We start from the raw sequence: 17400 nt of genomic DNA, 5'->3' as shown, positions 1-17400 counted from the left end.
TCTCAGCTAAAATTCTTGTGCTGCATTGTACCACATTTCTCATCCCTCTTATTTAAAGTAATGTACAAAAAATGTCATGTGAAACATCAGAGAAGTCCCAAACAATGAATTTTATGTTGTCTGACAGAAAAAAAAAAAAAAACAAACCCTGCATTAATTTGAACATCCAAAGAACATAACGTGCTTCTAGTGCACATAAAGCTCAAATAAATGCTCCTCTTCATACAGTAAAAATCCCAAGTGGGTAGATCTTATTTACCATGAAGGAAGGCCTATTGACCTAAAAAGCTTTGGTTTCAGTGTGTCTGTGGTGACCATTTGTATTTCCTTCGCTTCCTCTGGAAGCAGCTGAGCTGCAAAGGGACGAGCAAAGGGATAAGCTGTCAGTGTCTCAGTACCCTCTGCACCTCCACAGCTCCCAGCATGGACTAGGAGGTGAGACAAGTGTGACCAGTCAATGGAACATTCTCACACCTCAGCCAAGTGTGGGGACCTGGACAGCCTCCCTGTCCCTCCACTGGAGGTGTTGATCATTTGTACATTGTTTGAAGGATTCAAGCTCAACCTATGCCCATTCAATTATTAAGGGAAATGAGAAAATCCTCTGTGAGGATCCTCTTTTTCATTTTCATAGTACTTACAAATAGAGTAAGACACAGTGGAGCAATCCTGACAAAGCCAGGTATCACCAGTGCAGGAAAAACAAATAACGAGAGCTACGGAAGAGTTAAGAGTGTTTGTTCCTGTGCTTGGATGGAGTAGATGAAGTGTGAGTCTATTGTACAATATGCTCATGTACTTGGATTCATTTCATCCTGCACTCACTGCTCTGCAACCTGCTTACCATGACAAAAGTCACCAGAGGCACAAAGTGCTGTGATAATGAGAGAGTGGTAGGTAACTTCCAATCAGTCCCCTGTGGCACATTTGGGGTTTACTAGCCATAGGATATAGTGGTTTCTCCACGCAGTTGCCGCTGACTCCGCGTTTCTCCTTCAGTAAATGTATGCAACCATTGAAAAATAAAATTCAGGTTTACCTTAGAAGAGTGCTGAGCACATCCCTCTTTGTGTGCCTCATGTTTATCCATCTTGCAACCTTGGGAAATCAGTATTGGCTTTTGTTATAGTAATCTCACTGCTGGAAGCAACCGTCATTTGGCTATTGGACATTTTATGTAATTAGTAATTTATGGCTCCTAATTTTCTCAGACACTTTTTGTAAGTGAAGCTGCAAATAAAATCATGCCAAATATTAAACCTCTGGATGCAGCATATGCAGCCTTTCACAGACCAAAATTATACCTTGTTAGGAGTTTTACTCCCCTAAAAAATGTTTCTTAAGAATGATTTCTCTGTATGTAAAGTGCTGGCATAAATTATAATATAGTAAATTTAATAATTAATGACATTTTTTAATGATATGGTTTTTTGCTGTTATATTTTTATCAATTAGAGAATTTATTACCATAATAATAGTTTTATTCCTCCTAAGACACACATCTGAAATTACTTCATGAGGTAAACTTTTAAAAGCTATGCTACATGTTTCTTTTTTTCAGCTGTTTGCAAGTTGCCCAGGTTACCTCTGGTAACACCCTCTGCAAGACAGAGGGACAAGAAACCCTTTCAACCATCTCGTGACATTACCCTTAAATTATCATTCCCATTTTCAAGAGAAAAATGTGTTTAACATTTCCTTTCATTTTGTTCTGCTTTTAAGTATCCTTAACACTGTGCCAGAATTAAAGTCAAAAGTTAACACCATACTAATGGGGTTAATGTGTGGTCAAAGTCTGCATTTTTTTCTGCCAGAAAAGCATTTGACATTATTCTTGTTGAATAAAGACAGTCAGCAGTGATAGGTTACAAGCCTGCAGCTCTGAAGAGGAAACCCAGGCTGTTTGCACACACTGATTTCTGGGTGTCTTTGTTCCAGGCAGGGCAGGCTGTGCCAAGAGGTGGTTTTATTCCTACTTCCAAGTGCCATGCTGCTGCTTTGCAGTGCAAGGAGCACTTGGGAGGCACAAGGGCCTCAGGTATAAATATAATGATGTGACTGTGTATTCTCTGTGTTGACCCACTGTAGCTCTATTCCAGCTTCATCCCAGCTGATTTCCACGGTGTTGTATTGCCCTCGGCCTGGCAGCAGCATGTGGATGGATCAGGAATCCTTTTCCCCAGTTTGTAGTGCAAAACAGTGAATTTTCTAGGTAGCCTGCTCGGAGACCTCTGCATTCCCTTATGCTGTAAGACAGATGAGGGAGCCAAAAGGAAAGGCAAAACCTAGAGAGAAGCCATCTGCCCTCTTTCACCTTCTCACGGAAGCCTCCTGGTAGTGATACTGTGAGCTCCAGACCTGGCTAGAAAGGGTCAGCTGAGTTTAAGAAGGAAACATTTTGCAATGCATGGCTTCCCATTAGAAATTCAGTAGAAAAGGGAGACAACAGTGATGATCCTCTAGTTTGCTTTCTACCCTGGCTTGTGCCCAGAGGGAGAATTGGGAGAGATGAAGGTGCAGCCATGGCACTGAGAAACAAGGCTGATGTCTGTGGCCTCAAGGACATGAGGGTGGGGATCCAGGGTATCCATACAGCTGCTAGGAAGTTCCCATGGCTCCAGGAGGTCTTACAGACAAATGCTTTAAATTATTCTTGCCTTTCAAGGACTTACAATTCTCACCTACAGTAGTGACACCTGCTCTCTTTTCAGCATGAGATTCACAGGTCTGGGAGTCAGACTCTTTCAGCTCTGTGCTCAACTTTTTTTAGAAACAATATGATCCAGAGGCCATATTAGTTGTACATATGAGAGGTTTTGAGAAGCTAATGTGTGTGCTTCTCAGATCTTCAGCTTGGCCTTAAAGCAAACTTGATTAGTTAATTAAATCAGACATATGTGGGTTCTCTCCATGGAAGGCTTTGCTCTTGGAGTGTAGATTTGGACCAGGAGGCAGCACCAGGACACCTCCCTGACCAGCCCTGTCCTGCAGACCCCAGCAAGATGGGCCAGGCTGGTCTGGGGATGGTGACCAGGGTCAGCCAGAGCCCAGTCATCCATAGGCACCCTAGGGCTCAGCCAGGAAAGGATCCCATGGAGTGGGATGGGATGGGATGGGATGGGACAGGATGGAAGCAGTGCTGGCTCAGTGGGGCCCAGGGCCAGGCAGAGCCAGGGCTGCAGCACTCAGTCTGCATATCAAAGAAGTTCTCATTACTAAATGAACAGAATATTTTGGTTAATCCAATAGAGAAGGGGTACTTAATTAATTTCTAGAAAGGTCTGCTGGGAAATTCTTCTAAGGTCTCTTAATTCTTACTGAGATTTGATCAGCAGGAAGCAATGCACTGATTCTGCTCTGCCTTCACAATTCACAGCCACTTTCTGAGGGAGCAGGGTAATGGGAGGAACTCCTGGGCTGCCTGCAGATAATGTGAGATTTGGGTAAAATGTGCTCATGAACTGGATGAGAAGCTGCTATCTGAGTACCAGCACAGCACTATGTCTTCAGAGATGTAAATTAAAGTTACAGGTGAGAGCACAAATAAAAATGAATGGTTTGTTCCACATTATAATTTTTTACCAGCGGAAAAGCCTGCTTAGCAGGTTCCTGATCTCTCCCTTGTCTCACCTCCATCAAGGCAATGACCACCACAATTTCCCAGCCCTTCAGCCAAGCTGCTGCAGCTCCTTGTGGAAACACTCCTTGAACCCAGTCAGCAAAATCATCCATTTTTTAAAACAAATTAGGAAAAGAAAAAGGAACTATTTCAAGTGTAGCCAGATATGGAGCACACTGAGCACTTACAAAACTGTGGTGCAGTGGAAGTGGAACAGGGCGAACAGCTGTAAAACCCTTCTATGAGCCTCACTCTTGAAGCAATCTGGCACAGAAATGCCCAAATGACCACAGCTCCCACCAGAAATTCCTCCAGATCATTGTATCACCACAGGTCCCACAAGCTTTCCATTATAAAACCCAGTATCATATTGTTTTTCTAGATCATTGTGCTTCCTCCAAGCAGACCAGAACTGCAGATGCTGGAAGGATGAATCTGCAGAAAATTATTTATCTACACTAAGTCAGATGTTTCCAAACACAAGGGCATAAGGCATGCTTTGTTTTAACCCTATGAAATTGTTCTTGCAGCCCTTTTTTGGGGGGAGGTTTCAAATTCAAAATTCCTGTCTTACAGAACCCTGATTCACACCCCACACAGGTCCCAGGTGCCAAGGAATTGAGGCATATATAGACACAGCCCTTTTAAAGTTACATGGGCAGCATTAATTTTGGTATCCCCTAGTTTTTGTTGCATCCCGGACCTTGGGTGTAGATCAGGGTTCTGATGTGTCTTAGCAGATTCTGTGTACCCCCGTGTATCTCCCGCGTTTTCCCCTGTGTATCCCCCGAGTTTTCCCCCTGCGATAGCCAGTTCCCGAGTTGCCTTACCATGCGGGCCCGGCTCCCATCCCCCCTGTCCCTGCCTGTGGGTCCTTCCCTGCTGTTACCCCTCCCCCGTGGCCGGGGTCGCTCCGGACCCCCGGCGCCGGCCCTGCCGTGCCCCATTGGCTCCTGCCTTCCACACCACACCAAACCCCCGCAGCCCCAGGACTGCCCCGGGCCCCGGTGCCGTCCCCCACTGTGTCCCCATTGGCTTCCCCAGAGCACATGACAGCCCCCGCTCCACCCTCTATAAAGGCCCCACGCGGCCATATTCCCCAACACAGGGATTGGGAGCACACCAATAAAATGCTCTCAGCTCCTGCCGCGGGGAATTTGGTCCTTCCTTCACCCCCTTTTATCGAGGTCCCTCACGAGCGGCGGTAGAAACGGCCGACCCACCTTCCCGGAGAGCGCGGAGCCCGGGAACAGCGGCGGGGACCGGGATCGGAGGAGCCGCGGTGCCCTGCTGGGCGCGGTGGCTGCTCCGGAGCCAGGAGAGACAGCAGAACGCCACAGTTTTTGCATGTTTGCCTGAGCAAGCATGATCTACTGTCCTGTGGGCTGCTGGAGGGAACCAGATCTCAGTCAGTCTTTTTGTCTTCACATAACTTCATTAGCTCTGCATGTCCGTTATAGAAATGTCTAAATCAAAATTGTTCATGTGAAGAGAAAGCAACTGCTTTAACTGAAAGCAAACTTTCTCTGATTACATACAAGGTTATCTACATGTAATTTAAGCACAAGAACTGCAGTTATCAATATATCTAGTGACAACTCACTGCACTGTCCAGTTGGTTTGGTTGCTTTGTTTCAAGAGCCAGCCAGGAGCCAAATTAATCCAGCTAACATTGCTTGTACTTTTAATATAATGCAAAAACTGAATTTCAGACTTTTAAAAGTGAAAGGCAAGCATCTATCCATCAGTGGTACTACCTAACTGCCCATACTGGGTTACTGTGGAAATAATAGCAGACAATACATTTAATTTCTAAGGCTGAACAATCAGGAACCATTACAGGAATGTGGAAGACACGAGTAAAGCAATTAAGATAAGTGGAATGTCTTTCATTACTTGTACCAAACAAGTGAACTACTCAGAAAGACAGGCCAAGTTGGCGAACTTGCTCAAAATAAATGACCGATGCAACTTTCCATGTGTGCTTATTGAAACTCAGACACTGCTAGCTGGGCTGGCTGCTTGTCAGCCTGCTCCTGTGGCACTCAGCTCCTGTTTAAATCAGAACTTGTTTTGAGTGAAATGAAAGTTAAACTGACAGTCAGAAATGTGAAGTAAATGACTAAATTTTGTTTGTAGAGAAAGCTGAGCACTTATTTGCAAACACATAAGGAAGAAGTGGCTTCTGTTCAGTGGGACTGCTCCAACGTGGGTAGTTACTCATTTGCTGAAGTGTTCACAAGATCAGATCACAACATCCAGAAACTCAGCTGCTACACCCAAACATTTTTCCCACAGCACTCAGTTCTTAGTCACTGCTCTCCAGGGAGAGCAGACGGTGTAGAGAAGAAGTCATTGTGGTCAGTGTGTGGCTTATTTAGTAAAAGAACTTATCTTGCTCATTTTCCATGATTCATATATCAAGAATGCATTATTAATTTCTGTCAGACTAGATTTGTACTAAATCAAATGCTGCAGACAGGCTTGTCATTTGTTCTAAAGCATAGTGTAAGAACACTAACCTCACATATAAACAAGGTAACACTTAATTTAGGGTCAATAATATTAAGTTTACCAGTGATCGGTATTTTCAAAAGATACAAATGATTTGGGGTAGCTCCACCACCAAGATTCCTTTAGGCGGTGTGATACTCAAAAGGCAGGTCCTCGACCCTTCTGAAAAGCCAGTGGCTCCCTGAGATGTGTCAGAAGGGTCTCCTGAGACCCTGTGCCAATTTGGAATATCATTGCCAGTTATTTTAGTTATCCTGCAGAGAAAATGCCCTGTCTAACCTGCTGCTGTTTGCTACCACGCCTTTGGAGCCTGCAGTACTTTTGGATGTGGGTAAATAATGACATTATTCCCTGTCATAATGTTTATTTAGCCAGCTGGTAGTGGACAGTCTTAAGACCAATGTTCATTCAATTTATGAGCCTGAGGGAGAAGTAAAAGGTAGCTCTGAAACACCTACACACCCATTCCCAGCAGATTCCAGCAGAGAGAGCAGCCTATCTTCCTGCTCACTGCTGCCCAGGGAACCTCCCTGAGCCCCAGGGCTCCTGGTAAAAACTGAGGGGAGAAGCAGTTCCAGCTTCCAGCAGCTTACAGGAACCACTGGCTCTGCAGAAAGCAGTAAGATGCCTTCATTAAACAATGCAAAATTTACACTAGAAACCACACCAGGAGAGCTGAGGAAAAAATGCAGTTACATTTTTTAAATACCTCAGTCAATTCATTCAAAAAATATACATTGGCAGGAGGAGGGGAAGTAGTTTAATAATTTTAATGGCCAATACTTTAGAAAAGATTAAAGGTCTAATACATTAAAAAGGAAACTCTGCTGATGGTAATCAGTTCTGCTGCTTTTATGCATCATTTTGTTCCATGTTTGTGTATGAAATGAGGTGGGGAGGCAGGGTGGGGGAAATTTGAAGATTTAGGGAGATTATTGCTTTCATGAGAGTGTTTTATTGCACTTTGGCAGTTCTGGATTTAACCAGAAAATCCAATTGTGGAAAAAGGATGAAACAATCTGTTTTTCCTCTAATCAATCACAAGGTTGCAGGACACATTAAAATAAATTTGTGACCGCCATTCTTCTTCCTTCCCACTGCTGTCGTAGCAAATGATGATCCAAAAGCTGACTGACACTTCCCATATCAGCCCTGATGCCTGCTGCGCTCCTTCTTTTACCAATTCTTATGATTACAAACAAGTAACTTCAGAGCTGTTGCAAGAACATGGAGAAAAGCCTTCTGGCAGATGAAGCATTTAAATAGTAATAAAAATTTAACCCAAAAATATCAGCCAAATTACAATCAATCACATGATGCAGTAAGAACAGAGTAACAAATACTGCAAAGTATTCCTCCTTGCTTTTGCCTACAGCTGCCTGCTATTCCTAAGCTAGTTGTTACCTCAGATAAAGCAAGTAGCAAGGAAAATCAAAAGCAATGTGCTCAGATCAATAGCAATTGCAGAATCATTCCCTGCCATTGCAACAAACAGGAGCGGCACAAGCCACCATGCTCCTGTGCAAAGTCTCAAATCCAAGGTAAGCAGAATTTAATGTCCCAATTCAGGACACCAGGAATGTGCATCACATGTAGACCACTGGCAGGCTGCTCATGGTACCCAGCTGGTTCCTGTGACTGCCATGGAAATACACACCAAGCTGAGGTACAACTCATTGTCCTGTACTTAGGAATCTAGATTGGAATTATCTAGGCTATAAGAGAAAGTTAAAGGCATTACAGAAAATCCTTGCTGAGGAAGCTTTCTCTTCTGCTGAGACCAGGTATAGAATAGGTAATGAGTATTTAGGAAGTTAAATTCAGATTAATTCCATCCAACATTGACTTTTAGGAGAAGCAGTTATTTAGTTACTACTGCGCCAGTGATCCAAAATAGGACCTTTGCAATATGGAAGATTGCAGACTCAATTTCAGTTGATTGAGGTAATTAACACCATCTTTGGACAGCAATTTACAGTATCTTCCTAATTACTAGAATTACTAGGAACAATTTTCCCCAGTCCACCACAGATAGATCCCTGGACCTGTTCACAAGAGGAAGGTCCTCCCACACTATTTTTTTTTTTTTTTCTGGGAACTATTCCCTGGTTCTGTCAAAGTTTGTGGACTTGAACTCACTGCAGTATCAGAGCCCAACTGCAACATCTGCACCTGGACTGTGCAGCTGTGATGTGAATCCCTTGGAGAATTCCAGTAACAAAGAAACCCATCTAGGCATATAAACAGCACCCATAGTCAAAGGCTCTATGACCTGACAAGAAGTGATTAGGATTTGTTAGGGCTCATATCCTAATACCAGTGCTCACCTATGTGAACATTGGTATTAGATGTTACTGAGCAATTACCTTTTTGCTAATGTCCAGATAACAATTAATTGGGAAAGTGAAACCATTGGTAGGTATGGAAAAAAGTGCTGTATTAGATTCCTGTGTGGTATTTGTCCTGTGCCATGTTTTCTAAAGCCTTCTCATTTATCTTTTCTCTAGTGCCTTTCATGAGCTAAATATAAAAGTGGCGTACAAAGGTTAAAAATATAGAGTCTCTCATGCATCAATGAAAATGTTCAGGTGTAACATTGAAAAAAGTGATTGAAAAAATCTTTGCCTTCCAGCATGGAAATAAATGCTGCATAAGAAGATAATTAAGCAAAAGCCTGTTGCTCCTCAAAACAAATGCAGCAGTGGTCAGGAAGGTTTTGCTGAGTAACGTTTTAGTGAAGGAGAGAAAAAGAAACTCAAAAAGAAGCAGCAGACCATACAGAGACAGCTTAAAGAAGCACTGGAAATGTGCCCTTGAGAGAAGTCTTCAGACAAAATTCTGGGCTGACAGCTGAGTAGCAGGGGGCTGTGAATAAAAAAAAAAAATAACACCTGCTTGAATTCTCCCATGTGCAAATGAATGGCTGTGGTACATGTTTTGTGTAAAATACACACAAAAAAAAATCAGCAAAGGCAACAACTCTGCAGATCATTTCTCTTTCTAATTAAGTCACATCCTTGAAAATTAAGTAAACTTCCACACAAGGGGTAAGACCAAACTGTTATCATAAATATGGCTTTATATAAGGCACAATTTTTCTACTGTTCATTTGCTACAATCTTATGCTTGTTTGTATCCTTAATAAAATAATAAAGATACCACAAGTTTTGATCATACAGATATATGGTGAATATATGTTAGGTCTAAAGTGCTCACCACATAAATATTTATCATACGCATTTTTTTCTGTGCAAGAACTGCATTTAACTTCATCAATTCAATTTCGTTTAAAAAAGACTAAGCCAGCATATTGAACTGATTTCTGGCACAATGGTAAGATTTTTTTTTCTTTACTGTCATTTTAATTCATTATATTACTGTGCTATTTTTAAAAGGTCCCATTTATATTGTACATTGCAGTTCCAGAGATTAACAGTTGGAAACTAAAGATTAATTTACAGGAAATGCAAGGAAGGCAGCAAAGTGTAGTGATACGGCTTTTCTTTAGAGTTATTTTTGATATTATACCACAAAATCTTTACCATGGCATATTCTGTGCAGTTTTGATTTTAAAGGCAGGCTAACTACTCTTGACACTTCTGTGAAATAACATAAGTATACCATGTCTTATGCTAAATTACAGCTTCATTCTATTTTATCAAATACATCACATGGTAAATTCTGCTTACAATTTAAAAGAGGGAAATTAATTGCTCTAAAGTACCAATAATAAAGCTCAGAGTAGAAAATTACAATATTTCAGTTACAATTACAAAAGCTAACCCAGTGCAGGTGAACAGCAGCTGAAATTTATCACCACCTGATGGCTGTTCAGTGGACCATGTGAAGGGAATTAACTTGTCTGTCCAGTTTGGAGCTGAAAACTCTCTGTATTCCAGAACCTGCCACCAAACCTGGCACGTTCATTGGCAGAGAGCAAGGGTTAGGTGGGTGTTGGCGACGCAAGTATTGCTGTGCTTTTAACTGCTGACAGACTAAGTGCAGAACTTGATTTGTCAGAAAAGATGGCAAAAGCATTCAAAAGTTTTAAAAAAGTCCAGAAAAAAACCAAACAAATAAACAAACAACCAGCAGAGAGTTGCAGCATTTGCAGAAATTTTCCCAGTTCTTTTTTACTTGGAGTCACAGGCCTGGGCACTGAAAAGAAAATCTGTCTCTAAAAGAATTATGATCACACAAGCATGGGTTATGGTCTTGGGGCAGATATTAATGGGTGAGATTCTCTGGCCTGTGTGATACAAGAGAGTAGACAGAGCGATCATGATAGTCCCTCTGGCCTTTTAAATCTAGGAATCTGTGATCAGTAGATGGAAATCAAACTGTTTGCAAAATCAGGCAATGTCTCTTTTTGTTTGGTCTACACAGTGGCATCTGCATTGGACATTTTATGCTGCAAAATAATACAGAGGTGAATAGTCTATTCTCCATGTGTGTGGGCATTATCCATTCCCACAGAAAGCTTTCTGCATCCCAGACTCTATCACATGACCCGTCTCAGGTCCCCTTCTGCTGTCAGCATGGCAGACAGCACTTTATCACTTGAGTAATGAAACTGCGAGAGGAAGCAAAATAGATCCGTCAGTGCTCTGTGGATTTTAGGCTTGCACTTGAGGAGTGCATGAGCAAAGGCAAGGTTATTGTCTCTCTTCTTATTCTCTCTTCTCTCACTCTGGTGTATGATCAAGCTCCTTGCATCACCAAAATAAATGAGAAGCAATTTCCCTACAAGTACTAGGAAAGGCTAGGTGGGGCTCTGAGCACCCTGGTCTAGTGGAAGTTGTCCCAGCCCACAGCACAGGGGTGGGGACTAGATGATCTTTAAGGTCCCTTTCAACTCAGGCCAATCTATGGTTCTGTGATTCTGTGATTATACATGTGTACAGAACTACCACTTTTCCAACCATTGTCAACAAAATTAAGTTTACCAGTCCTCCTCACTGTTCTGTTGGTCATGATGGAGTGGCATCGAAATTTGACAGATTTAGTTTGGAGAAGCTGGATTTTCATTTACAAAGGCTTTAACTTTTCTCAAATTAAAAAAATTAAAAAAAAAAAAAAGGCCATAATACTGTCAGTTGGATAGAAGATAGCGCTGCAAACATAAATTGATAGACTGCCTATCCAAGTGAAGCATACAATTAGTTCTGAATACCTTTCTTTCAAAATTATACTGATAATTGGCAATCTTATTCACCTGAGTTTGCATTTGGCTAAATGACAGAGAATTCTATTAACTGATGCATTTTTTAAAGTTAATTTTCAAATAGCAGGATTTACTATTTGTGAGAGGCCAGTTTTCTTTCTATTAAAAATAGAGAAAATTATCAAAACTATTCTTAAGGCATGATTCCTTAGGCATGATCCTAGCACACAGTGTTAATCACAAGATTTAGGATTTTAGAATATGTTTAGGAGTCACAACTTGAGCTATGTGAACAGCAATACCTCCCTGTATTTTATTAACCACCTTTTTTTTTCTTAGTTCCTGCTTATTTATTTTCCTTTCCCTGTATGCTGGCACCACTCTGCATCTGGTCATGTTGGGAAGCAGCCTCAAGAACTGACAGGGCTTAAAAACCCAACCTAAACTGAACAATCAATAAAACCCAAACAGTAAAAGGGAAAAAAAAATAAAAACCTTATTTCAAAACTTATTTTCCAGGATCTGGGTGCTTGTGGGGCAATGGACAGAGCCATTCTGGCAGAGCAGAGGAAGGTTACACATGGGGCAGGAGCTTTGATCTACTCCAATCATCACTTCTGCCTGAAAAGAAGGTGTCTGGACTGTGTTCAGGCTTTGTGAGTGACTTACGTAAGGAGATAATTTCAGCCTCTCTAGTTTTGCAGGAAAGGTATTCACCCTCTCTGCACTTGAGTAACTGGGCCATTTCTCCTTGCCCTCGCTATCCCATGACAGTTTGCCACAAGTAGGTTCAGAATTTGATGGTGAAGTTATTCTTTGTAATGTACTTTATTGCCACTGATGAAAACCACAAAAAGTAGGAAAGATCTGCACTGTGTACTAGATGCTACCTGCAGTGAAGTAGAGAATAAACCCCCAGTACAAGACAGAACTGGCTATTATCTCTCCAAGCTGTTCTCAATGTCTTCTATTAGTCTGGAAAGGAACAGGAAAGTTTTGGATTTAGCAAAATAACATCTCTGAGGATCAGAAGCCTGGCTTCTGTTTCCCCTCATAGAACTCATGGCCATATGATGACCTATGCCAGGTACTTCCTAGGAAGGTGGGGGGGGAAAGTTTTAGAGCCTATTTTAATCCTTCCCCTCGGTGACACCTCATTGTTTTAGACTTGTAGTGATAAATGTGATAATGAGTAATGACATCTATTCATGGAATGTGTGAAAGCAGGTCTGAAATGTCAGGATTTAGCGTGAGGAAAATGTGTCTCCAGCAAGGTCAGCTGCATTGACTTACTTCAGCCCATCCCTCATTAAAACACAGCCTGGATTTCTCGTAAGTCTGGGCAGAGCACATTCTCCGTCTCTCTGTCTCCTTCCCTCTGTGCCTGCAGTTTTTTTAGATGGTGCTCAAAGGCCAAATTATGGGAATTTTCAAACTCATTGTTCCCCATTAAAATGCTAATTCTGCCTGTGATTCCTATTGTTTAATCCCTTGAGTGCTCTCGGACACACAAGACAGAGTGCACATTCTGTGAAAGAGCGCTCACCCCGTGTGTTTCCCGTCCCACTGCCAACAGCCAGCCAGGACAAATGGTGTGGCTTGGCGAGGGGACAAGAGGCTTCAGCGAGGTGCAGCAAACGAGCTGAACCCACTTGTCACGCTGACTGTGCCTCTGGCATTAGGTGGATGTACCTCCTCTCCTCCACACTGATCTGCAGTGCCCATCACCAGAGTGCCTGAGGGCTTTCTGATAGTGCAGCAGCCACAGCACCCAACTTCTGGCACATCCTTCTCTTCTCACCCTGCCCCCGGGAAGAGAACCTGTACAGAGAAAAACCTTTGGTAAAGGGAGTTCTTTTTTATGAGAGCAAGATAGGGAAGGAGGATTGCTTTTTAACCCTTTGTTAGTGTATATGTTGTTGTAAATTTATATGGAGCAAGGGCAGTGGTCAAAAAAATGTACTTGGAGCAAAAGGTTATGAAAGGATATGATGGTTCACAGTCTCTGGGGCATTTGACTCTACAGGGTTGGTGGAGTCTTGTGGAAAGCCTTGATCTGAACATCCCTGTGCCACAGTCATAAAAGTGCCCACCACAGTCCTGGTATATGGGAATAAGACCAAGATTTTGAATCTGACACCCAAAATACTACCAGTGGTCAACACCAACAGCAGCAAGCTTCTCCATTTGTTTTGGTTTCACTTTTGTACACCTTAAGACAGGTGAGACTAGACACTGACCTTTGCTTCCAAAGGAAAATGAAGATGTGACATTTTCACCTAGAAAACAGGATTGTTCCACTTACCATGATCAGCAAAGGACTTCATTTGACACCTATGCATGTGCCTGGCAGAAATAAAGATGCCTTTTTTGCAAGAAGAGGCAAGGAATCACAGATAATGAATTAAAATCTCCATGACTTAACTATTTTCTGCAAGATTGTGTATTCTCATTTTCATTCTGATACCTATCACTGTAGAAAACATCTTTGTTCTACTATATAATATTTTGCCATTTTGGTTACAACCATGGTCTGAGGATACGAGTGAGGAAAGGGAGAGGATGCAACATTTATTAAGTCAGATAATATTCTGGGAATTATGCTTTTGGATTTGGCCTTAAGGGATAACAAGTCCAAAAGCATTTCCATTTTATTCAACTTTATCAGTTTGTCTAGGAAAAATATGTAGTTTTTTCCAAAATGCCGCTATTAAACTCTCCTTATATTTTTTGTGACTATATCTAGTTTTTTAGGTCCCCGTTAAACCACTGATAGTTCTTCCTGCTCTTCTGACTTCAGTAATTTCTTTATACTTCCTGAACCATTTGGTTTTTATTCCATGATAAAATTATCATCCATGCTTGGCAGACATTGCCTGAGAAGACTCTGCAATACTTCATACATGCTCACTAGCTAGTTTAAAAGCGTATTTTGACAACACTGAATGGCTTATTGTGTCTTTTCTGTTTGCTTTATTTTAATTTGTTCTGATTATTACTGCCTTAAATTAACTCTCAGGAACTTTGGCTATATCCAGCTAAAATGATATTTGATCATATGCAAGTAGGCAGATAACAGGGTTTAGTTCTTAGGTTTGAACCTAACTCAAGGAGTCTTGCAACTGGATTATGCTACTCTCTGGAAATGTGCACTCTTTTATTCTGTGACTTCCTTGAATTTATACCTAGGAGAATCCCCTTCTAAGCTGTGTCCATTGTACAGACCATCCATGTCATCCAGCATCAGGTAATTAACACTAAGGTCATCAGCCTTGCCTTTTGACAATGAAAGGTATCCTCTTCTTAAGTTCATCAAGAAGAAAGGCAAGTTACTTAATTGGTATTGTAAGGTCTGGGTAATAGTTTGCTTTCTCTTAGCTTAAGTTTGCCTTTTGAAGAGCTCTTTGCTTTTCATCAGTATTTTTCAAAAGCAATTACAAGAAAAAAGCCAGAAAATCATGCTTAGCAGTAAATATTTTACATATTTTTATGCTACTGAAAGAACAAACATCTGTAAAGTGCATCTCAATAATTGCACTTAGGACATGGTAAAAAAAATTGTTAGGCACAGGCAAAACATGAAATCATCACACTGTGTTTGTGACTCTAATCCATATTAGAGGATCTGGCTTTAATATAAATGTACCAGAGATGTAAGAACATCTTGAATATACACAGTAGACGTTGCTCAATCAAGTCTGTGCTATTTAGCAAGTGCTTAGAGACTGTTTGCACAAAGTGATGGATTCACAATATATTGCCTTCATAATTTTCAATGACTGCACCCCTTGAGTCCTATCGTTTGTAGTTTCATAGGGAACAGCCATGTGACTATAATGTCCATGAGGAGGAATTAAAAAAAAAAAAGCAAACCTAAGTTTGCTAACACATCTTTTATTGGTCTAATTCTCTCAGGCCACCTGTTCTGTAGCTGCATAAAACCAAACAGCTGTGAACCCAGTGAACTCCAGGAAAGTGCATGAATCCAACTCTGCAGAGCAGTAGCCTGGATGTGACCTAACTCCAGTTTCAGAAACAAAACAAATAAAAAACTAAAGTGGTGTTTGCATGACATTTTTAGTGGCCTGAAAATCTGCCATATCATGTTGCATCTAATCTGCAGCTGACAGCATGTCCTGATCTTGCCCTGCCATCCCAGCCAGCCCCATGGTACCCCCAGCTCCCTGGCAGAGAAGCCAGTGCTCTGGCACCAGCTGCAGCAGGTTTTGTTCAGGTCGAGCCAGGTGATTAATTCAGCTCACCTTGCAGCCACACAATCATTATATCTGCTGGAGGAAAGGAAGAGGGGACACACAGCCAGGCACAAGTGGATTGATGGGGGACATTAGCCCTTTCATTAGCATTTCCCCATTAAATTGGGCAGGTTAACATGAAAATGGATGCTGAAAAAAAGCAACACTTCATTTCCCCGGTGTTTCAATAATCTATATAAAGCACTAACATATTCCCACACTCACTAAAGTCAAAATAAAACAATGTGGTCACAGGTGAGAATCGTGTTTGGTAAACTTTTAAGTGTGAATGTGTCAAAACCAGGGCAGAATGATAGAAAAGGGTGAAGATATGTTCCAGAGTGCAACAGTATGTATAAAATATTACACATGCATCAAAACAGAGTGAGATTTTCCATGCACTTCAGTTCAATCTCACAGCTTGGTTAATTGATTTGGATGCTGCTTTAAAAATCTGCTTCCCATTTAAAGCTAAAGACGGAACATTTGAGACTTCACACGAGTCCCTCAGCATTGACCTCATTCACACATTTTATAAAGTAACCACTCTGACAGTAAGGACCAAAGGACAGGGTCCCAAAGTCTCTGTGTGAGAGATGAGCATGTCATTTCAAAGAAAAGAGAGTCCTCTAGCGGAGAATTCCGAGTTTTACGCTCCATGTAGCATTTCAGTGATTTAACTGGGTTTGTAATGCAAAAAATAACCCAGCTTACGAGACCCTAAGTTACAGTCAACATTTTAATACCTACCTAAGTTCATGATCATTGTCACCTTCTTGGACAAATTTTCCTGTTCCTTTTACTCGGGTTTTTTGTTGTTGTTGTTGTTTTTTTTGCTTGTTTATTTGTTTTGGTATGCTTTTAAGGACATTACAGCTGTATTAAGAATCAACAAATATATACATGCTTTAATAATCTTATTTTTTCTGCTATTGAAAAAGAAGTGTCATATGATAAAGAAGGGGAAGGAATCACTTGTTTTATATGGCTCTCCCAACAACATGAAGGATCAAACAGAGCATTGGCAAATTGCTCAAACACTCTTGCAAAGAGCACATATGCTTCCAGGAACAAGAATTGGTTCACAAGTAATGTACCAGTAGCAGAAAGTTAAATTAGCAGTGAATATCAATCACAATGAAGCACTCAACCAGCTCTCGATGTGACACAACTTGAAGGGACACAATGTACTTTGAAAGGGCACTGATGTAATAGGATGAGACACGGTGACCTTTGTATGGTTGCCTTATTTGCTACACAGGCAGCAATCAAGCAACTATAAACAGCCCTGAGATTTCGTTCCTGACCTCTTCTGAACATTTTTCATTTAATAACGTGTCAATGGCTTTTACATTGTCCCTTCCTGTTTGGACTGCACAGAGGTGGGGAAAAGAGAGACCAAGGCAGATGGCAAAAGCCTGATCTGGTGGAGGAAGGCTCTCCCCTGTGAAAGACCTCTGTGAGTTACAGGGTTTAGGAGATAAAACCTGGGCTCATGTCAAGAAGAGGAGCCAAAGCAGTGCCGTTCATATTCTCTCATTTTTCTCTGACATATTTCATCTTAGTCCGGTATTCCTGTTACCAGCCCTCTATCTATCTCACACCAGATAGGGAATTTCCTGTGTAGGGTGCAGCTTTATTGTACCAAATGTATTGACAGATCTTGCAAATTTATCCCAAGACCTGCAATTTCTGGAAGTATTTGCAGAGACCAGCTGCCAGACCATAAAGTTTCAAAAGAATGTCAGCTTTTATTTAAGGACAAAAGGGGAAATTAAAAAAAAAAAAACAAAAAAAAAAAAAAACACAAAAAAAAACAAAAAAAAAAAACAAAAAAAAAACACCAAAAC

The sequence above is a fragment of the Vidua macroura genome, chromosome 2, assembly GCF_024509145.1.
Source record: "Vidua macroura isolate BioBank_ID:100142 chromosome 2, ASM2450914v1, whole genome shotgun sequence".
Classification (NCBI taxonomy): Eukaryota; Metazoa; Chordata; class Aves; order Passeriformes; family Viduidae; genus Vidua; species Vidua macroura.
Note: the sequence above shows the minus strand (reverse complement) of the source record.